Below are 23,293 nucleotides of genomic sequence, written 5' to 3' on the forward strand. Positions count from 1 at the left end.
TTTTGCATCTTTTCAAATCCATCATATATAATGCCATTAAAAATGTACTACATAGACCATCCTGAATCATTCTTGTTTTGATTTAAAATTATATCTTAACAAAGTTTCTAGTCAGTAAAGGAAGAAGACCCTCATTCTTTTTTATAGTTTCATCAACAGCTGTAAGATAATTTATCTAGTCAATCATTTATTTAGCCAATATTGATGATCAACAGCACCAGTATTTAGCTATTACAAATATTGCTGCAGGAATAATTTTACACATGCCATTTTATGTACATACTAATATGTCTGTAATATGAATTCTTAGAATTCAATCGCTGGTCAGAGTAGTTTTAGGTTTAATAGGTATTGGCAATTATTGCTCTGTGATTCTGTGATGCTGACCCAATCCCAACAGGTCTAAACTCAGTTTTACTCCTGTTTTTCCACATGTGACTTAAGCCTTAAATCAGCCTCAACCGTGCCCTCCACAATGCTTAGCTCAGGCCACACTGAACACTGACATCTTATCTGTGGTCTTAGTCCTACAGGCTTCATTCCTCATGTTGACCTGCTGGCCCACAATCTGAATTTTGCAGGGGGCCTCAGGTGAGGGGCAGCTCAACACCTGCATCTCGGTATCGTTTTGCTGTTACAAGTGACGATAGCCACGCGTGTCTTCTCTCTGACAGCTGGTGAGTGTTGACCCCCAGAGCCTTAGTCTGGCTCTTGCAGCTTTACTGGCCTTCTGGGGTCCTGAGGAGGGTTCTCTCGGAGTCTGCGGAGCCACAGAGTGCAGGAAAAATACAGGCTTTGGAGCAAGACAAATATAGTCTTGAATCACAGCTTGGTTCTTTCCGGCGGTCACCTTGACCAAGCCCCTTAGCCATTTTGTTCCAGCAATCTCATCTGTAACATGGTGACAGCAGTGTTAGCATCATGAGGTTTTATTGCTAAGAGTGGAAGAAATAATGTGCGTAACATTTTTGGCAAAGCCTGACAGGTTCTATACACTTTATTTTTATTGCTCTATCCTGCAGCCACCTTTAACCGGAGCCTTTTCCCCTCCAATCTGTGAGGACTGTGGCAGCGTTGATGACTTGTATATTAAAGACATGAGAGGGAAATATTCCTTTTTCTTCTCTTCCTGTGTTACAGGTAGATAAATTATTCCTCTTAGTGATCCTGAGTAAAAGACAGACGTGTTCTTAAGCCTGCTGTTGGAGTATGGCCCAAGTAACCTTCTCCTCAGTCAAAGGGGAAGATCTCCTATGGGTGGTCTCAGATTGAACTCTTTTTTTCAGTGCTAGAAATGGTCTTTCAGGGGCGCTTGGGTGGCTCAGTGGGTTAAGTCTCTGCTTTCGGCTTGGGTCATGATCTCAGGTTCCTGGGATTGAGCCCTTCATCGTGCTCTCTGCTTGGTGGGGAGCCTGCTTCCCCCTCTCTCTCTGCCTGCCTCTCTGCTTGTGATCTCTATGTCAAAAAAGAAAAGAAAAGAAAAAAAAGAAATGGTCTTTCACAGGGGTCTTGCTGGCTTTGAAAATGTACGCTTTGAGCACAGAGCTCACATAACCACAGTCCTATTATCTTGGGACTTAATAATAGCATAAGAGGAAAGCATATTAGAAATTACTCTTTCGGGGTGCCTGGGTGGCTCAGTGGGTTAAGCCTCTGCCTTCAGCTCAGGTCATGATCTCAGGGCCCTGGGATCGAGCCCCGCGTCGGGCTCTCTGTTCAGCGGGGAGCCTGCTTCCCCTTCTCTCTCTGCCTGCCTCTCTGCCACTCTCTCTTGTGGTCTCTCTGTCAAATAAATAAATAAAATCATAAAAAAAAGAAATTAGTCTTTCATTATGAATATCCTTACCTTGAGAAGGCCAATAAATGTTAGTTAATGTACAGACAACAAAACTGCAAATAAGGAAATCAGACTATTTCGTGCACAAGGTCATGAGGAAAAGTAACAAGTGCAACTGTCGACACCAAGCACTCAAGAGGCGTGTTTTCTTGCTCTGTGCTGAAGAGAGATGCAGGATTGTTAGTTGCTACTCAGCAAAAGCCTTTCCAGTCTGATGATCATTACCGAGTTTGTCTTCTGGCACTTCTTACCAAGTTAAAAGATTCTAATTTTTAGAAAGGTTTTTGGATATTCTGTTTTTCAGTGGCTTGATGCTACTTTGAATTCTTCCTTTTTTTTGTTTTAGTTTTCTTTCATTTTATTTTATTTCTTTTCAGTGTTCCAGCATTCATTGTTTATGCACCACAGCCAGTGCTCCATGCCATACGTCCCCTCCATAGTACCCATCACCAGGCCCTCCCAGCCCCCCACTCCCCTCCCCTCCAAAACCCTTCGTTTGTTTCTCAGAGTCCGCAGCCTTTCATGGTTTGTCTCCCCCTCTGATTTCCCCCAACTCACTTCTTTTCTCCATCTCCTAATGTCCTCCGTGCTATTCCTTATGCTTCACAATTAAGTGAAATCATATGATACTTGACTTTCTCTTCTTGACTTAATTCACTCAGCATAATCTCCTCCAATCCTGTCCATTTCAATACAAAAGTTGGGTATTCATCAGGCATAATACTCCATTGTATATATGGATCATATCTTCCTTATCCATTCGTCCGTTGAAGGGCATCTTGAATTCTTCCTTTTTTAAAAAAAGATTCCCACTTTTATTTATTTTTTATTAACATATAATATATTATTTGTTTCAGGGCTACAGGTCTGTGATTCATCAGTCTTACACAATTCACAACACTCACCCTAGCACATAGCACATAGTTCTTTGAATTCTTCTTAAATATCTCCTTATTTTTAAGTAAAATAACCTAGTGATCAGTTTTCCAGTGAGATTTAAACCACTGTTCTTTATAGCTGTAGTTATCTTGTCTGATGCTTTATCACCCATGTTTCTGATATACGAAAAACAATCTCCAATTTAAACTTGGATCTAGGAATCCCCCTGCCCAAGAGAAAGCTGTTTAGCTGCTTTGAGAGTTGTCGGAAGTCTGTAACTAGTTCTTGTGTATATGCCTGTGGGGATTTGGAGTTTGGGAAGACAGGGAAATGTCAATTGGTGACAAGCCTAAAAGGCTGGCAATAAAGTAGCTCCTTTTCTCTTATAAATCTGAGGAAGAAACCGAGAGAAGAAATACAGAAATGCATGATGCAACAAAATCACAGGGTGTTGGGTCCCCAATGTTGGGTCCCCTAATAATGGGTCTGTGATTAAAGGAGTGAGACTGATACAAAGTGAAGGTCAAGCAAAGCTTTATTTCCGCTCGAAGCATCGAGAATCAAACCGACAGGCCAGGGCCACGCCTCTTACAGAGAGTGCGACCCCTTCCTGCCTCACAGACTTTTATAGAGCAAAGAATATGTGGTTGGATCCAGCCACACAGAGGTGGCGAAAGAGATTGTAACATACAGAGAAGGCTGCACAGTCCTGCTAGGTCACACATAAGTGACCAATTGAATTACAATTTACCCTATAGTAGACATTTGAATGAGCCTATCCCTTTGGTCAGAATTGGTGCCCAAAAAGGTGGGGCCCACACTCCTTGGTAGCTAGGGAGACAGAATGCGCACTTTACTGATTGGATGTCTCAACCTGACCCGACTCATCTGTGCATTCGGGCTGTTATCTCTACCTGACCTGACCCACCCTTGCATTTGGGCTTTGTTACCTGGGACTGGTTTCCCAGACTTGCTTTTAAATAAGTTCCCCTGGGCCGGGGACAGGGTTAATTTAAGTTTTACTGCATAAACAACAAAATGGCTGTTCAACCGATGTGGGGCCACTCTGGCTAAACAGGCCCTTACAAGGGTAGTTTAGACTTGGAAGAAACTTGTTCTTCTGGTTTAAATGCTTTACTCAACAGGTGATGACCCAAGACCACGATGCTAGAAATTGACATAAGTTTAATTTTGATACCAATCTGTCGGTGCCTGAGTGGCTTGTAGCGCATGTGCGGTGATGCTTCTGGGCTCTGCCGTGCCCGCTCGTTGCCTCAGCCGCCGCTGCCTCAAGCCGTCGCCGCCGCTGGGTGGCGACGGTGCGGAGCTGCTCCGGCTGGGCCCGCGGTGGGGGGCGGGCCCGGGCGCTGCACGACTTTTTCGGTGCCCGAAAGTAAACACGCCATTAAGATGGCGGCTGGATGCGAGCCAGTAGGCGGAACTTAGGATTTTGTATCTACGTGGCTGTGAGTGATTGGTTGTGCAACCTTGGTATATATAGACATGCATGGGCGGGGGAGAGAGAGATCCCAACAGCTACACAGAAATAAAGCTTGCTTCGCTGAGGTCTCCTGGTCGTTCTTGCTGGCGAGAGCGGCACCAATCTTATGGATGATGAAATTGAGGAAACTCAGTAAGTGTAGACTTGGAATTTGGACCTAGATTTGGTTGGCTTTGGAGCCAAAATTTCAGCCTCTGTGCTACCTCATACACATAGATCTATGAGGCATTTTCTTGCATTGATTCACTTGTGTTTGCTTATAATGAATGACTGCATTTGCCCCATTGCATTTTGCTTATATTCCTTAAAGGATTTAGATGGTTTTAGTGCAAGGAAAAGACATTCTCTTATGTGCAAAAGACTTGGATTATCGCTTGAGTTTTTCCCCTCTGGAGTGTTTATAACCTCCACGATATCCCAGGAGATCAAACTGGCAGGGGGAAAAGGGCCAGGGAGTCAGGGAAGGGCACAGAAAGGCCAACCTGAGGATCCTACAAACAAACAAAATGATCAAACAAAAAACTGGGGATAAGATGTGTGGAGTAATGACCAAAGGACACAGCAAATTACAATACTGAAAACAATACTGGTCATGCTTTAAAATTGGAAAATGATGTTGATAAAGGAGGTAAGTCAAATTGAGGGGCTGAGTCAAAAGGATATCTCTGTGGGGAAAAAAAAATCAACTCACTATTTTCCCACAGCCTGGCTTGAAGTTTTATCATTTCATATATCTTCTTCTTCTTCTTTTTTTTTTTTTTTAAGATTTTACTTATTTATTTGACAGAGAGAAAGAGAGCGAGCACAAGCAGGGGGAGTGGCAGGCAGAAGGAGAGGGAGAAGCAGACACCCTGCAGAGCAGGGGAAGCCCAATATGGGACTCAATCCCAGGGCTCTGGGATGACCTCAGTCATGAAGGCAGTGGCTTAATCAATTGAGCCACCCAGGAGCCCCTCATGTATTTTTACATGGTAAGTAGAGAGGAGGAGAAAGGAAAGTAGCAGGTCCCCACATAAGATACAGCAAAAGACATATTTATTTCAAAATATAAGTATTAAATCTGTACCACTTCACCTGTTCAATAATTAAAAGTTATTGAACACCTGTTCTGTGCCAAGCCTTGCATGAGATGTTACATATCCATAGATAAGACATCACTCCTGAGCTCAATCAATTAACTGCCTGGCAGGGGAGACAGTACACAGATGTCTACAATATAATGGACAGGTAATAGGACCATAAAACCTTAATACAATAGTTTGAACAAGCAACTCAGCTTGGGGTATCTGGGATATAATCACAACAATTCCTTGAGTTGTAGGAACTTTTAGAACGAGAGGAGTGGAGGTGTGCCTGATGAAAACAAAGAGCAGAAGATATTGCAGGTGAATGGCACTGCATGAGCAAAGACACAGAATTATGCAAGCACACGCATAGAGGGTCTGGAGAACTGTGCAAAGTTAGCATGGCTCTAGCTAGAGGACTGAGGGTAGTGGCTATTATAGTTGGACCTTGAACAATGCAGGGGTGAGGGGTGATGTCCCCCTGTGCAGCTGAAAATCTGCATCTAAATTTTGGCTCCTTAAAAACTTAACTAGGGGCGCCTGGGTGGCTCAGTGGGTTAAGCCATTGCCTTCAGCTCAGGTTATGATCTCAGGGTTCTGGGATCGAGTCCCACATCGGGCTCTCTGCTTGGCGGGGAGCCTGCTTCCCTCTCTTTCTCTCTCTCTGCCTGCCTCTCTGCCTACTTGTGATTTCTCTTTGTCAAATAAATAAATAAAATCTTTAAAAAAAAAAAAACTTAACTACTAATAACCCACTATTGACCAGAAACCTTACCAGTAACATAAACAGGCAATTAACACATATTTTGTATGTTGTATATATTATATCTGTTCTTACCATAAAGCCAGGCAAAAGAAAATGTTAAGAAAGTCACAAGGAAGAGAAAATACATTTATAGTACTATACTGTACATATGGGAAAAAAACTACATGGAGAGAAGACAAGCAGTTCAAACCCTTATTGTTCAAGGGTCAGCTGTGTTATACCAGCTAGTTACAATGAAAGTGTTAATAGTTATTATAGCAAGTTCATTCCATGTACACTAATGCCAGACTGGAAAGCAAGTTGAGCAAGGCTGGGTCTGAGAGAGTGAAAGTTTCTGTATATGACAGAGATTATTAAAGATAAGATAAAAAACAACTTCATAGCTGAAAGATGGACAATATAACCAAGCTTATCATTTCCAGAGTTTAAGGAAGTCTTGACAACAAAGAGATAATCAAGCGGACCACTTCACCCTGAGACAGCAGTGGTAAGAGCTTTCTTGAAGTCCAGATGAAACTGAGCAAAACACTGTAGAACAAACAGAATGAATCAACAGAAGAATCTATGCAATCCTCTTGGATTTCCTTTCAGAGAACACGTCTAGAGAAGAGAGTATGGCAATCGGAGTCTCAGAGTCTGAGGTTTGAATTCTGGCTCCGCCATTTTGCTCATTATGTGGCAAGGAACAACGTAACCTCCAGAGTCTTAACTACCTCCTGTGGAAAATGGAGGCACGGAGAGGTGCCTCGTGGAGACGCTGGAGTGAAAAGTCTAGCAGGATACCTGGCACCCAGTGTGAACCCCCATCGTGAGAGTTAACCTTGCTGTGATCTCAGGGGGCTTGCTTTGAACATGTAATAGAATTTAGTGCCTTCTTCAGAACAACTCTAGAGAAACTCCTTTGAAATAAGCTATGTTGGATGAACCATCCGTGTGGGAGGGTTGTATGTGGTGGTGGTATGTCTATGGAGAGGTGAGCAGGTTTTGAAATAGTTTCAGAACAAAGAAAAAAAATGCCACTTTATGCAGTGGGTGACAGATAACTACATAAAGCTTTTTGCCAGTCAATGTTATACAGAAACTGTCAACTCTCAATGAAGCCGTTGACTTACAAAACCTAAGTTCTACAAGGGTAGATGGCTCTAGGGTCATCTTTATGTTATTCAACATATTCCTAGTGCTGAGCACTGTATCTGACACATAGCAGGTACCAAATAACTATCTGTTAAATGAAAGAAGAAAGAAAGGAATGGTATTGAAAAGGTTTGGGCATGCTCAAAGATGGTATAACCTTAACATAATCCAAGGGCAAGTTGATAAGCATTTGGGGGATACATCAGCTTCTTTATGTTGACAGTGAGATGATCAACTGTCATGCTTTCCCACTAAATATTCCTTAGTACAGGGGTGCCTGGGTGGCTCAGTCAGTTGAGTACCTGACTCTTGGTTTCGGCTTGGGCCGAGGTATCAGAGTCGTGATATCGAGCCCTGCATCAGGCTCCATGTTCAGTAGAGTCTGCTCGAGATTTTTTTTCCCACTCCCTCTCCTTCCTCCTTGGCCTGTGCTCTCTCTCTCTAAAAATAAACAAAGAAATAAATAAATAACATCTTAAAAAATATTCCTTAGCACCATTTTCAGAAAGAAACAGTCACTGGATAATTCCTTGAACAGGTGAAGTTCTTAGAAATTCCAGATGGGTAGGTTCATAGAGCTCACATCTGAATGGACATTGTTACCAGAAAGACTGAAGGAACCCAAATGATGGTGCAGTTTTACATTCCTCCTTTAACATGAAACCCAGCAGCCTTCAGATGATTTCTGTACTCTTTTCCGTTTTCAGCCAAAATAGATCCTTTGTGCCTCTCTCAAACTTTCCCATTATTGCATAATCTAGGATGTCCCTGCAGAGCTTCCCTTGCTGTTAAGCAGAACTGACAGAAGAGTGATATTTTCTATTTAAGGCAGAGCTTGGAAGTTACCACTAATTCTCAAATAGCACTGAAAAACAAATGCTGGGATCATGCACCAGATACTGGTACCTTTGACTTTTACTTTCTCGCCTCTAAATATCAGCTCCTAAACACCAGCCTGTTTAAGAGGTCCCATCGCTGACATGGGATCATTGAAATTGCTATTATTTCTTTAGAAGGCAAGATTTAGGCTTTTGTATTTTGTTTTCATTATATTTGAGAAACAATGCCTCACATCTACATAAACAAACCTGGAAATTCCAACTTGGAAGTTCAAATTCAAAATGTTAGAGTATCTTTGTTCCTTTAAAAAGTTCCTGATAAGAGCACCTGTGTGGGTCAGTTGGTTAAGCAACTGCCTTCAGCTCAGGTCATGATCTTGGAGTATCAGGATCGCGTCCTGCATCAGGCTCCCTGGTCAGCAGGGAGTCTGATTCTCCCTCTGACCTTCTCCCTTCTCATGCCCTCTCTCTCAAGTATATAAAATCTTTAAAGAAAAAAATTAAAAATAAATAAATAAATAAGTAAGTAAATGTCCCTGATAAGAAAAAAAATTCTCTAAACAAATAAGCTAGCAAACAAACAAAAAACAACCCACACCTCACAAAGTGAAGAGGTTCAGGACAGTCTGTAATTTTGACAATATGCCACTTTATAGAGTGATATCTGTTTTCAATATCTAACTAGCTTTTAAAAAAATTTTTTTAAGTTTATTTATTTGGCAGAGATAGAGAGGGAATACAAGCAGGGGGAGTGGGAGAGGGAGAAGCAGGCTTCCTGCTGAGCAGGGAGCCTGATGCAGGGTCCATCCCAGGACTCTGGGATCATGACCTGAGCCGAAGGCAGATGCTTAATGACTGAGCCACCCAGGCGCCCCTCTAACTGGCTTTTTTTCCTCTATTTTCCTAAATGACTTCTAATATTTTTCACAGTTATTTAAAACATGCTCATGTGGTCACAGTTAAATCCTATAAAGGGCAAAGGGACTCGGCCTTTACATAAGCAAACCTCAGAGACACTGTGGTTTAGTGCCAGACAACCACAGTAAAGTGAGTATTGCAATGAACTTTTTGGTTTCTCAATGCATACAAAAGTTAGGTTTAGTGTATTAAGTGTGCAACAGCATTATGTCTAAAAAACGCCCAGTGTACATACCTTAATTTACACCTACTTCATTGGTAAAGAAAGCACTAACCATCATCTGAGCATTGAGAGTGGTCATCTTCCTGGTCGAGGGTCTTGCCTCAACATTCATGGCTGCTGACCGATAAGTGATGGCCGCTGAAGGCTGGGGTAGCTGTGGCAATTTCTTAAAATAAAACAACAATGAAGTCTGCCCCATCAATTGACCAATTCCTTTCACATATGATTTCTTTGCAGCACGTGATGCTGTTTGATAATATTTCACCCCCAGCAGAACTTCTTTCAAAATTAGAATCACTCCTCTCAAACCCTGCTGCTGCTTCATCAGCTAGTTGATGTAATATTCTAAATCCTTCGTTGTCATTTCAACAATGCTCATAGTATCTTCACCAGGAGTAGATTCCTTCTCAAGAAACCACTTTCTTTGCTCATTCATAAGAAGCAACTGCTCTTGCATTAGTTTTATCAGGAGACTGCAGCAATTCAGTCTGAGCTTCAGGCTCCCCTTCTAATTCTAGTTCTCTGGCTGTTTCCACCGCATCAGCAGCTGCTTCCTCTACTGAAGTCCTGAACCCCTCCAAGTCATCCATGAGGGTTGGAATCAACTTCTTCCCAACACTTGTTCATGTCGATATTCTGATCTCTTCCCATGAGTCATGAATGTTCTTAATGACCTCTAGAATGGTGAATCCTTTTCCGAAGGCTTACAGTTTACTTTGCCCCAATCCTTCAGAGGAATCACTATCAATAGCAGCTATACCCATACAGAATGTAATTTTTAAATAAGAAGACTGGGAAATCAAAATTACTCTTTGGCCCATGGGCTGCAGAATGCATGTTGCGTCAGCAGGTATAAAAACAATGTTCATCTTGGAGGTCTCCATCAGTTCTGTTGGGTGATCAGGCACACTGTCAATGAACAGTAATATTTTGAAAGGAATCTTTTTTTTTTTTTTTCTGAGTACATCTCAACAGTGAGCTTAAAATATTCAGTAAACTATGTTGTAAACAAATGTGCTACTACCCAGGGTTTATGTTCCCTTGATAGAGCACAGGCAAAGTAGATTTAGCATAATTCTTAAGAGCCCGAGGGTTTTAGAAATGGCCAGTGAGCATTGGCTTCAACTTAGAGTCCCAGCTGCAATAGCCCCTAACAAAAGAGTCAACCTGTTTTTTGAAGCCTGGCATTGGCTTCTCCTCTCTGGCTCTGGAAGTCCTAGATGGCATCTTCTTCTAGTATAAAGCTGCTTGGTCTACATTGAAAATCTGTTGTTTAGTGTAGCTACTTTCATTAAATATCTTAGCAAGATTTTTAAAAAATTTTATTTATTTGAGAGAGAGAGAGAGCGCGCGTGCGAGAGCATGAGCGGGGGCAGGGGAGAGAGAGAAGCAGACTCCCCGCTGAGCAGGGAGCCTGACACAGGGTTCAGTCCCAGGGACCCCACATCATGAACCCAGCCAAAGTCAGACACTTATTTAGCCGACTGAGTCACCCAGGTGACCGTTAGTTAGATCTTGATAACTTGCTGCTTCACCTTTCACTATTATGTTATGGAGATAGCTTCTTTCCTTAAACCTCATGAAGGAAACTCTGCTAACTTCCAACTTCCTTTCTGCAGGTTCCCCACCTTTCTCAGATTTCACAGAATGGAAAAAATTTAGGGACTTCCTGTGGAGTAGGCTCTGGCTTAAGGGAATGTTGTGGCTGGTTTGATCTTCTATCCAGACCACTGAAACTTTCTCCCTATCAGCAATAAGGCTGTTTTGCTTTTCTTATCATTCATGTTTCACTGGAGTGAACTTTCAATTTCCTTCAAAACCTTCTCCTTTGCGTTCACAACTTGGTTAACTGGTGCAAGTGGCCTGGCTTTCAGCCAGTCTTGGCTTTCAACGTGCCTTCCTCACTGAGCTCAATCATTTCTAGCTTTTGATTTAAAGTGAGAGACGTGCAACTCTTCCTTCCACTTGAACGTTTGAAGGCCATTGTTAGGGTTACTCACTCGCCTAATTTCAATCTGTGCCTCGGGAAATAGGGGGCCCCCGAGGTGAGACAGAGAGATGGGGAATAGCCAATTGGTGGAGCAGTCAGAACTCACACATTTATCAATTAAATTTGCTGTCTTAGTGGGTTCGGTTCACAGGACCCTCCAACAATGACAATAGTAACATCAAAGATGACTGATCACAGATCAACCATAACAAGCATAATAAAAACTCTGAAATAGTGTGAGAATTATCAAAATATGGCACAGAGGTATGAAATGAAGAGAATGGTATTGACAAAAAGGTGCCAATTGACTTGCTTGTTGCAGGGTTGCCAAAACCTTCAACTTGTAAAAAGCACGGTATCTGGAAAGTGCAATAAAGCAAAGTGCAAAAGAGAAGAATTCCTGTAATCTCAACTTAACCGGTCTGCAGATACGGGCTTTTCCAGGGAAAGGGGCATCATCTCAGGGTTATGGCCATCTTCAGTCAAAGGCAAGTCCCAGAGAAGGTCTCAGCTCAGACAGTGATTGCTAACACTCCCAGAAGCTGGAAGGGTGTGCTCCAAACCTGAGGTAGGGTATCCTGGTGGTATACTTTGGCCTTTAAGGAGAGACGGAAGTGGGACTCCGCTCAGTGTTCTGGCCCTATTCACTTTTAAATCATGGCAGATCATCTTTAAATTTTTTTTTTTTTAAGATTTTGTTTATTTGTCAGATAGAGAGACAGAGAGCACAAGCAGGAGGAGCCGCAGGCAGAGGGAGAAGCAGACTCCCTGCTGAGCAAGAAACCGGATGTGGGACTAGATCCCCGGACTCTGGGATCAGGACCTGAGTGGAAGGCGGAGGCTTAACCGACTGAGCCATACAGGTGTCCTGAGATCATCTTTAACTTTTAAATTAGTTTTAAACTTTTAATCATGATATATATCACACTAGAGAATTTACAATATTGTCTACTATATAGAGCATTTCCAATACCTTGGAAACCCTCACATAAATCTCCTTAATTGTATCCTCTACAGAAGTAACTGCTAGGCCACATTTGATATTAATCATTTACTGGTTACTCTTAATAGCTGCCCCTTTTTAAAAAATTAAGATACCAGTGAGATTGGGCAAAAGGAAACCATTCAACCAACAACATGATTTTTTCCCTTACAACCATCTTATTTCACATGTGCTTAAACACTTCTCTACACACACTACAGAATGGATACGACATTACATTCATGGATATGACACTGTTCTCGACATGGCAGGCAGGGAGCACCCCTACAAAGATCTTCTTTACATGTGTTCTTAAAAACACTTCTCTCATGCGTTCCTTTATGGCTTTTAAAAGACACATAAGTACTCCTAAAAATATTTTTTAGTTTAGTTTAAATGGACTCATCCTACTTCAGTCTCTTCCTGCTTAACATGATCTAATTTAGTTTTCCTTTTTACTGGTGATTATAGCGGCAGCTTGTTCTTTTCTCTTACTGTATATTATTTCATTATATGATGAGCGAAGCCATTGATTTCTTTGACATTGTCTGATGTTGTTGGTTGGAACTTTGGGTACTAACTTGTCTATGAGAGTTTGTTTTTTAAAAGAGGTTTTATATTTGACCAAAGCCTTAATCTCTAGTTGTTGACTTCCATGCAAAGGCACAAAACAGATAGAAATATCCTTTTCACAGAGGAACTTTTTGTTTTGATAGAAGTGCCTTCCACTTAATCATTAGAGTCTGTTAACCTATAATGGTTGGTTTTAGTTAAAGCATACTTAACATAAAAATTTTTCAAAAATGAAATAAAATCAATGTTTTATAATTGATAAACTGTGATTCTACATTAGAAACATATATGAAGGAATCCTGTCTTTAAAGACAATTATCACATGATCTCTCTGATATGAGGAATTTGAGAGGCAGGGCAGAAGATCATGGAGGGTAGGGAGGGAAAAAACAAAACAAGATGGGACCAGAGAGGGAGAGGAAACGTAAGAGACTCTTAATCTCAGGAAACAAACTGAGGATTGCTGGGGGGTGGGAGGGTAGGGAGAGGGTGGCTGGGTGATGGACACTGGGAAGGGCATGTGCTCTGTGTATGGTATGTGAGTGCTGTGAAATGTGTAACCCCGATGATTCACAGACCTGTACCCCTGGGGCAAATACTACATTGTGTGTTAATAAAAAATAATGATGTTAAAAGAATCAGCAAAATCAATAATAATTGTGGTATATAAAAACAAATTTTGTGTATGAGTATCTCACGAATAACTCTGATCCTTTGAGTTTTATTGCTGCAATTATCAAACATGGGACCTCAGCCCCGAACATGCCTATTCAAGATGATGAATCATAGGTAGTGAATTACAAGATGCTGAACTTCAGCCGACAACTCTAACAATAAGGAATTTGACTAGTTGCTTGGGATTTTACAGTACACTAATGTGAATAGTTTTTCAAAAAAGATTAATTTGCTAAATATAGCATTGCTGGAAATAACCTTTCTCTAATGGTTTTCCTGATGAAGAAGCAATTCCTACAAGACAATTTGGCCCTCAGTATAATTTCAAGGAGCTAACGACCGAACAAATCAATGGCTTTAATTATCTGCTTGCCAAAATTAAGCTAAAACTTTTTAAAGCAAATGCCCCCACAGGGGTTTGTTCAAAAATGATTTTAAAACATCTAAAATGGCTTAGTATTCTTGATTCAGAAAAATTTCTTTGAAGGATATAAATTCAAGATCTGGAAGTGCCTTTCATTTCCCATGAGTTTAAATCCACTGAGCTGTCAGGAGCAATGGTTTTTTCCCCCAGGAGGGAAAAAGGAAGAAGGTGTGTGTGTGTGTGTGTGTGTGTGTGTGTGTGTGTGTGTGTTTCCCTCAAAGGAGTGTTGTTTACTAATTTTTATTTATTGTAGACTTTTTGTATCAGGGCCCAAAGTTAGAGCTGTCTTTAACGATGTTTACAGAATGATGGCTTTAAAGGTAATAAAGTAACGCATAAAAACATTAATTACTCTGTGTGTGCTTGCAGGACTCCGTTAACTAATCCAGCAGGAGAAACTTGCCACCATCTAGCTTCGTGTGTGAGACTGTGTGTGTGTGTCTATGAGTAAGTCGTTCACCCCACCCAAGCAAGACAATAAAATGTTGTTAGAGATTGGGGAAGGGGACCAGGTAGCAGACAAAGCATGTGCTTCCAAAGTCCTATTACTGTAAGAAGGATAATCTGTGAGAAAGGGCAGAGGGAGATCATCTGCGGTTTGAGTGGCTCAGGTAGAATCAAATGGGACCAGCATCTAGACCTCTTGTTCACATCTGGAATCTCTGCCTATAATCACACCTGAGATAGCATTTTGGTCCTGGATTTCATACCAATGAACTTAGACTACCATCTGCTTTCTTTATTTTTATTTATTTATGTAATTTATTTTAAAGATTTTATTTATTTGAGAGAGAGAGAGCATGCACGCATATGCAATCACGAGCAGGGGGAGAGGCAGAGGGAGAAGCGGACTCCACACGGAGCAGCGGCCCCTGAGGAGATGAGGTAGGGCTACATCCCAGGACTCTGGGATCATGACCTGAGCAGAAAGCAGATGCTTAGCCAACTAAGCCACCCAGGCATTCCTATATAACCAATTTTATTATCCAGTATAGTTTAATACAGTGTTATATTAGTTTCAGGTGTACTGCTTTCTTTAGTTATACAGGTGACTTTGTAACCTTGCAAAGGCTCTAGCCATCATAGAAATGATGACATGAATCAAAATAATATTAATACTTCTATATACACCCAGAGATGAAGTTTTAATCTGCTTGTATTTGTTATTTAACATATTTAATACAATTAAGGAGATCTGGCATTTTGTGCTTGTGATTTTATTTATTTTTTTAAGTTTTATTTATTTTTTAGTAATCTCTCACCCAATGTGGGGCTCGAACTCATGACCCCAAAATTGAGATCAAGAATCCCATGCTCGGGGCGCCTGGGTGGCTCAGTGGGTTAAAGCCTCTGCCTTCAGCTCAAGTCATGATCTCAGGGTCCTGGGATGGAGCCCCACATCAGGCTCTCTGCTCAGTGGGGAGCCTGCTCCCCACCCCCCTGCCCTCTCTGCCAGCCTCTCTGCCTACTTGTGACCTCTGTCAAATAAATAAACAAAATCTTTAAAACAAAACAAAACAAAAAAGAATCCCATGCTCTTCCAACTAGGCCAGCCAGATCCCCCTGTACTTGTGATTTTAATTTGATATGTTTAATTAATATTAGTCTTAAGATTTTTATGAGGAAGGTTTTTGATATAGTTTGAAAATAGTATTTGACTGTCTAAAGGAATTGGATATTTCAAGTCTGTATGTTTCAGGTTTCTTTTTTTTTTTTTTTTTAAAGATTTTATTTATTTGTTAGAGAGAGAGATACAGAGCGCAAGCACAGGCAGACAGAGTGGCAGGCTAGAGGCAGAGGGAGAAGCAGGCTCCCTGCCGAGCAAGGATCCCGATGTGGGACTCGATCCCAGAACACTGGGATCATGACCTGAGCCGAAGGCAGCTGCTTAACCAACTGAGCCACCCAGGCGTCCCTGTTTCAGGTTTCTTAGCAACATTTAACTTAGTCAAGTTTAATTAAATATTTGGATCTAACATGTTGGGTGTATGAAGGCCTTAAGATACACTGAATTTCTGTGATTATTGTTTATCATGCTTAACCAACATATAATTAATTAAAGGTTAATTATTTGGGATAAATTACTGCTAAACTTATTACTTATTGAAATAGTAATCAAAGATCAAGTAAAAACTTTATAGAAAAATTATAGGTGTATTGAAAACTAAATATTTAAGTTGAGCTCAATGCTTAAGAAACACCAATCTTTATGATGTATCAAAGATCCTCTTTTAACATTAAAGAACTCAGTTAACAAATGATTACGCTCTTCTGGGAAACTAATTTCCCCAATTCTTGGCAAATATATGAGTGACTAGAATACTCTCTCAGGGTTCGGCACAGAAAACAGAACTCACTCCAACAGAGTAGAATTTCTACCCCTACAACAGTGTATAAGTAGAAAGGACTTTGGTGTTCACACACTCCTGCAAGAGCTGGGCGAGCGGAAGTCAGAAGGTCAGCTGCTGCTGGTCCTACCATCACAGCAGTCACTATCACGGCTACCAACGTGCATGGAGCTGGTGACCGGACATTGGTACACTTACATCCATTGGGACTTGCTTGCCAGACGCAGTAGCAGCCTCCATTTCCTCCCCGCCTGCATCATACTGGCAGAACCCAACCTGTATTCTAAACTCTAACAGTGAGAGAGTGAGAAAGGTAGCTTCTTGCCTCCTAGCACCTAGGACACAGGAGGGAATTTAGAAGAGGTAGGAGTGGGTGCTGAGTGTCCAAAGGCAAGATCTGTGAAGCAAAACGGCCACAAATCCATATAGGCCTAGTTTTTATGACATAGCATTATTTTTCAATATTACAGAATGCAAGTCAGAAATTGGATGCCTTTTATCATATAGAGCATCTGGGGGATACAGAGTATTAGTCAACCATAGGTGGTTTTCCAGCAGAAGTTTTAAAAATGTTTGTGACCTAATTTAGACTACTTAATGGTTCTTTTCATTTTGTAGAAATTATTTCCTCTTGACATTTGTCAGCAAATACATCGTATAAAACAGGTTTCTTTCTCACATGGTTTTACAAGGTTTATATTTCAGCACTACGATTTTCTGGGGCAATATGCCCCAGAGTGTGCTTTCCAGAGGAAATATGACACCATTAGGTCAAAACTGTGTCTTCCAGTTCCCTCTCGGAAATGTATGTCTTTTTTTATTGAGTAGAAATAATTTCACAATGTGGCTGAAGACTGCTTTGTAAAAAGGCTTATCAACAGAATAAATAAATCTGAAGTCCAAAATTAACTCACCAAATTTACTTCTCTTTTTCTGTATTCTCACAAGCAGTTTAATCTTCTAGTTGGCATTTTGATCTAGGACAGAAACACTGTATCTTCTGGTTTGGAAATTTTCTTGATTTGGTTTTGCTCTATATAATAGTGTTAAGAAGTGATAGTTAGAATTTTGATTGTGAGATACAAAAACTAAAACATTTTGCTCTCTATAGTAGTGTTAAGAAGTGATGGTTAGAATTAAGTTTGATTGTGAGATATAAAAACTAAAATAATAATAGCTTACACCCAATAAAATTTTGTTTCTCTCTCATGTGTGCAGTGTCTGAAGGTAAGTGGCCCTGAACTGGTATGACCGGGTTCCACTGAGATCACTGTCCCACCACACCAGAGTGTGGCCTTCCTCCTTGTGGTCAGGCAGGTAATGTCAGCCTTCCAGGCAGAATGGAGAAAGGGGATAAATGAGGGCAAAGGAGGGATGTGCCCACTGTGTTAAGGAAGGTTTTGAGAGGCTGTAGGATTATACTTTACTTCCGTGCTGCAAGCTAGCATTTACTCACATGCCTTCAACTCAGCTGCCACGTGAGTCAGGGAAATATAGTCTTTACACTGGGCACTGCGTGTCCTGTCAAAAATTCTCTTGTGATGGGAGGAGAGAAAGGACGTCGTGAGGGTAATGAACAGTCTATGTCACACCCATACTTTCATGCACACATAAAACATTAACTTCAGAAAAGTATCAGAATACTTTAAGAAAAAAAAAATCTTTTTTTTTTTTTTCAGAAAAGGAAGCTAAGTGCTACTCCTTGACCAGATGCATTATTTACCCTAAGTAGCACAAATGCATTTCTTTTTTTTCTTTTTAAAGATTTATTTATTTATTTATTTGACAGAGAGATCACAAGTAGACAGAGAGGCAGGCAGAGAGAGAGAGAGAGAGAAGCAGGTTCCCTGCTGAGCAGAGAGCCCCATGCGGGACTCGATCCCAGGACCCTGAGATCATGACCTGAGCCGAAGGCAGCGGCTTAACCCACGGAGCCACCCAGGCGCCCCACAAATGCATTTCTTTAATAGAAAAGCTTATTCAATATTTCCTCCTGGGTTAGCAAGAACATACTATCTCCCACTGCAACCCTAGTAGTAAAGGGAGTCCTTTCATTTTGTGCCCCTGCGAGTTTTCCCTGATTTGAGTTCTTCAGGATAGAGTTTGGTGTGGATTAACGGATTAGCAGAAGTGAAGTGAGCAGAACCAGGAAGCAGGAGGAGGGGCTGGAGGGATTCAGCAGGGAAGTTTTCCCTCTCTCTTCCCATTTCCTGTTTCATCACTATGGAATTTGATTTCTGCTCTAAGATGATTCCTGGGCCACTGTGAAAAGCAGGGGAATTAGACTGGAGAAGCTGAAGTCTGGGGAACCCCTGGGTGACAGACCAGTCTATAGGAGGTCATCAAGGCTACCTTGTATCGTGTGCCCAAGAGCCAAGCATGATGAAAACATCACCTCATCTTATTCCCTGAACCATCCAGTGAAGCGGTAATTGTCAACTCCATTCTCCCAGTGACTCAGAAAGTTAAAGTAGCTCCCCAGAGTCACACAGCCAGGGAGGGGTAAAGTCAGAATTCCAGTCCACGCTGTGTCTACTGGCTAAACTGATGTCTCACTGAGGAAATGAGATTATCAGACACCTCGGGTTCAGACCAGATGTTCTAAGATGATGTGGTCCATGAAGGTAATGGAGTCCATAATTTGGGGTCCATAATTACCAGTTACAGGTGAGGAATGGTAGATGTCAAGAAAATTAAAAAGAGGCACAGAACTTCCGAAATGATTTTATTCCACCTCACTGTTAGTCGAGCATCATCTTCATTTTTCTCCTTGAAATCATGATTCTTGGTTTAATTGCAGTTCCCAACTCTTCCGTCATTCTTCATCAACAAGCCCTCATGGACTTTGTCCTAAATGCAATGCAACAGCCACGCTTGTCCTTTCTCCTGTGGCATTTGAGACAACACTTCTCCTATGGGCCAGATGAAGTCAGATTGCTAAAAAAGGTTGAATTCTTAAAAAAAAAGAAAAAAAAAAGGTAAATTCTTTCTTCTTCAGATGTCCTCACCGAGGGCAGGCAGTGGTTGGTTGACTACTCTGCCGCCCCTTTTGTTCTTGTTCAATAAAACCCCGGCTTTGTTCAAGTGTTCCCCACCCTTGCCTCTCAGTGGAGGTAGGCCCAGCCTTGTGTGAAATGTGATCGGTTTGAGAAAGGAACAGTAGTTTCATTTTTCTCACCAGGAATTGATTTAAGAAGGGACAGGTGAAAGAATTCCGGGCAATATAAAATGAGGATATCTGATGGAGGCTTCTGGGAAATTTTTCTTTACTTATTAAAAAAAAGCATGCACGTGGGGCACGGGGGTGGCTCAGTTGATTACATGTCTGCCTGTGACTCAGGTCATGATCCTGGAGTCTGGGGATCGAGTCCCACCCACATCGGGCTCCCTACTCAGTGGGGAGTCTGCTTCTCCCTCTCATGCACTCTCTCTCACTTTCTCTCTCTCAAATAAATAAATAAAATCTTCAAAAAATAAAAAAACAAAATCAAAAAGAAACCAAAAACCAAAATAATACTTTAAAAAAAAAAAGGATGCAAGGAAGGATTGCTTAATCTTCTGGCCTTTATTTTTTATTTTTTTTAAGATTTTATTTATTTATTTGACAGAGAGGGATCACAAGTAGACAGAGAGGCAGGCAGAGAGAGAGAGGAGGAAGCAGGCTCCCGGCTGAGCAGAGAGCCCGATGTGGGACTCGATCCCAGGACCCTGAGATCATGACCTGAGCCGAAGGCAGCAGCTTAACCCACTGAGCCACCCAGGCGCCCCTCTTCTGGCCTTTAGACATGGCCTGTAAAGGTGACACGTTTGGAGCTGCTGCCACCATCTTGTCAAAATGGAGAAATCAACCAGGGGACAAAAGCAAAAATGCCGAGGATGGCAGAGCAGAAAGACTGAAGGAACCTTGAAATGTTCTGAAATGTTGTTTCAAAAAAGATTTTATTTAGGGGCAATGGTTGGCTCAGTCGTTAAGCGTCTGCTTTTGGTTCAGGTCATGATCTCAGGTCCTGGGATTGAGCCCCACACTGGGCTCCCTGCTCAGCAAGAAGCCTGCTTCTCCCTCCCGCTCTGCTGCTGCCCCTACTTGTGTTCCCTCTCTTACTGTCTTTGTAAAATAAATTAATAAAATATTTTTTAAAAATTTATTTGTTTGAGAGAAAGATCTTATTTATTTTATTTTATTTATTTGAAATTTATTTGAGAGAAAGTGAGCAAGAGAGCAAGAGAGCTGAGCAGGGAGCCTGAAGCAGGGCTTTATCCCTGATCTCAGGGTCACGACCTTAACCGAAGGCAAAGGCAGATGCTTAACCAACTGAACCACCCAGGGATCCCCAGTAATCTAGATTCTTGATGACTTCAATGAGTTGCTGGAATAACCAAGCCTGAGCCTAAACCTGGTCTTCCTGTTACACAAAATAAATACATTTATTGTTTAAGCCACTTGAGCTGAACTTTTTTATTACCTGAATGCAAATGAAGCATCTTAAGTGATAAACTAATGCAGGAGAAATAGAACCATGAGATGAGGAAGTGGGTCACTTTAGGTATGAGCAACCAGAAGAAGTGGAAATGTGCTACTTAGTATGTTCACACATAATTCTTATAAAGAGCTGTTCAGCAATACCACAAAAATAGATTACTTCAATTTTTTCAATTAGGAACTGCAAAAACCTCCAATTAGAGCAAGAGGTAAAACAAATTGGAGAAAAAAATTTTTGTTAATTTTCTAAATATTAAATTTTTCACACATTCTTAGTAAAGGATATCAATTCTGACAACTCCTCCCGGCTAAAAATGCAGGTATGTTCTTCTTAGTCCTTTGTCTCTCGGGCTAACCATTATTCTAGGAGACCTATTCCAGAAGGTCTGTGTGGCTCTAGAGCTCCCCAACTCTCACCCTGTAGAATGATGACGTTTAATTCCCAGGAAACGAGATGATGACTTTTCATTTCTCAGATACCGCAAAGGATACTGTAAACTGTACAAGTTTCCATCACAGAGACATCTGTTTTGCTCAGACGTGTGGGCACTTTCTCTTAAATCTGCATCTCACTGGTTGTCAGCTCCAGGAATAAACGTTCAATACATGTACGCTGAAAGAGAATTAAAAGTGGAACTCCTCCTTTTTTTCTAAAACAAAACTCCAAAAAATTGCTTATTCCTGGGAAGAACATCTTATATTATAGCTGTAGGAAAATCTGCAAGTTTTAACTTGTTTTTTGTTCCTTACCAGATGGATTGTATGTTAGTAGCTTACGGTGAAAGTCAGGCCTCTGAGAGATTTAACTGCTTCTTGATGTGAGATTTAGGACAGGGTTTGATCAGCTGGATGTTGGAATGTCTGTTGCTGCCTCAACATGCTCCTCTGGGCTAATAACTGCCTTCTGAGTTGCTTTCTTGCCTGTAGACGAGCACACTCCAGGTGGTAAAGAAACAAAATACTTAGGAACTAGTCCTTAATCTATTGAAATCATTGATTTTCTGATTTCACTAAATCATGACTAAGCCCAGGTATGGTTTCTGAGTAGTCCAGGCCTCAGGAGATGAACTGGACAAGGCTGCCAAGCAGAGGAATGCCTCTCGTCCTCCTGCCTCTGGCCCAGATCACAGCGCCCACAATAGAAGCACAGCTTCAAGAGTCATCTAAGGAAAAAGGTTGTACTGATTCAAACAAAAGTCTCCCGTTCTTGGGAGATTTCACAATGCACAGTGCACATTAGAGACTCTGAGAAGCCTTGTAATCAATCTTTGTATAATCCAGCCCTTCTCAAACTTATTTGATTTGGGGATATTTCTTTTCATTTAACACTTACAAATACCTCCCAAAAGACTCGTTTCCTGAGGAAGAGACATTCAGGATCACTTGACTGGGCCATATTTGTTTTCCTCTTTTTTTGCCTGGCCTTCTAAGGGATGGTGTGTGTGTAAAATGGGTAGCTGGGGGAAGGGGCTGGGGCTTTTAACTAAATCAACCATATCTGAAAAGAGAAACTCAAGAGATGGAGTAGAAAAAAAGAGCAAAGAACCCTCAAACCAGGGAACTCCAAGTAATGTAGTTAGCATTTGTTCGGTGCATACTGTCAGGGACTGTTTTTAGTGCTTTACAATTAAGAAGACATTTAATCCTCAAACAACCCAACAGTAGAAGTAACTACTACTATTGTTCCCACCTAACAGTTAAAGAAGGCTTGAGACTCAGAGTAACTAAGAAACTCACTCCAGCTATTAAACAGGAGAAATCCCACTTTGAGCTCAGACTGGTTGGTTCTAGAATCAGTCCTCTTCACCATTATGCCAGACTGCCCTTATAACTCTCCAAAGAGAGATAAGCCAAACAGATCCCCCACATTGCTCCAGCATGGAGACACACCTTCCATTCTTTGGTCTCGGAGTAGAGCCTGTGAGGAGCTATTCCACCTGACTTTCTATGGCCTCCCTGAACTTTCTGGCTGTACTCCTTCGGAAGGCGACCTCTTTCTACTTCACATTATTTTCATGTGTAAAATGTAAAAAAAGGAAGAAAAAGGAAAAACTGTATCCCTCATGAGGAGGCTGTGAGGAGTACTCAAATATACGTCCACTATTGTTCAGTCAGAGCTAGTCTCACAAGCCTCTACCTATTGGCCTGGTCTCTTCTCTACTCAGAGTAAGACTGTCATCTTTTATACAAAGGTCCTTCAGATATTTGAAGACAGGTAACATGGCACCTTTCTTCCAGGCTAACTATTGCTGGATTCTTTACGTGTGTCTCCCAGATGGCTTCAGAATGCTTTCCCTTCCTCTCATACTTTAAAAACAGCTCTTTTACCAACATACAGCATTTTGATCTTTCTTTCCTGAATATATCATAAAAAGAGTTTTCCTCTTACTGTCCTTAAAAGGTTGAAGTTTATTTCCTAAGAGATGAAGTTGTCAGTACCACTACAAACTAAAACATTAAATGTAATGCAGGATTTTATTTTGAAAAGTTTGTTTCTTTTTTATTTATTTTCTCTTCCACAACAAATAATTTAATGTAACAGTTACTGAGTCTTAAAATGGGTGCATCACAGGGTCATGCGAGCATTAGCTGAACGAATGACTGAAAATTTTTCTCCTGTTACTTTGATAAGAACTGCATCTTTTCTGATGCATTCAATA

Source organism: Mustela erminea, chromosome 6 (assembly GCF_009829155.1).
Source record: "Mustela erminea isolate mMusErm1 chromosome 6, mMusErm1.Pri, whole genome shotgun sequence".
Lineage (NCBI taxonomy): Eukaryota > Metazoa > Chordata > Mammalia > Carnivora > Mustelidae > Mustela > Mustela erminea.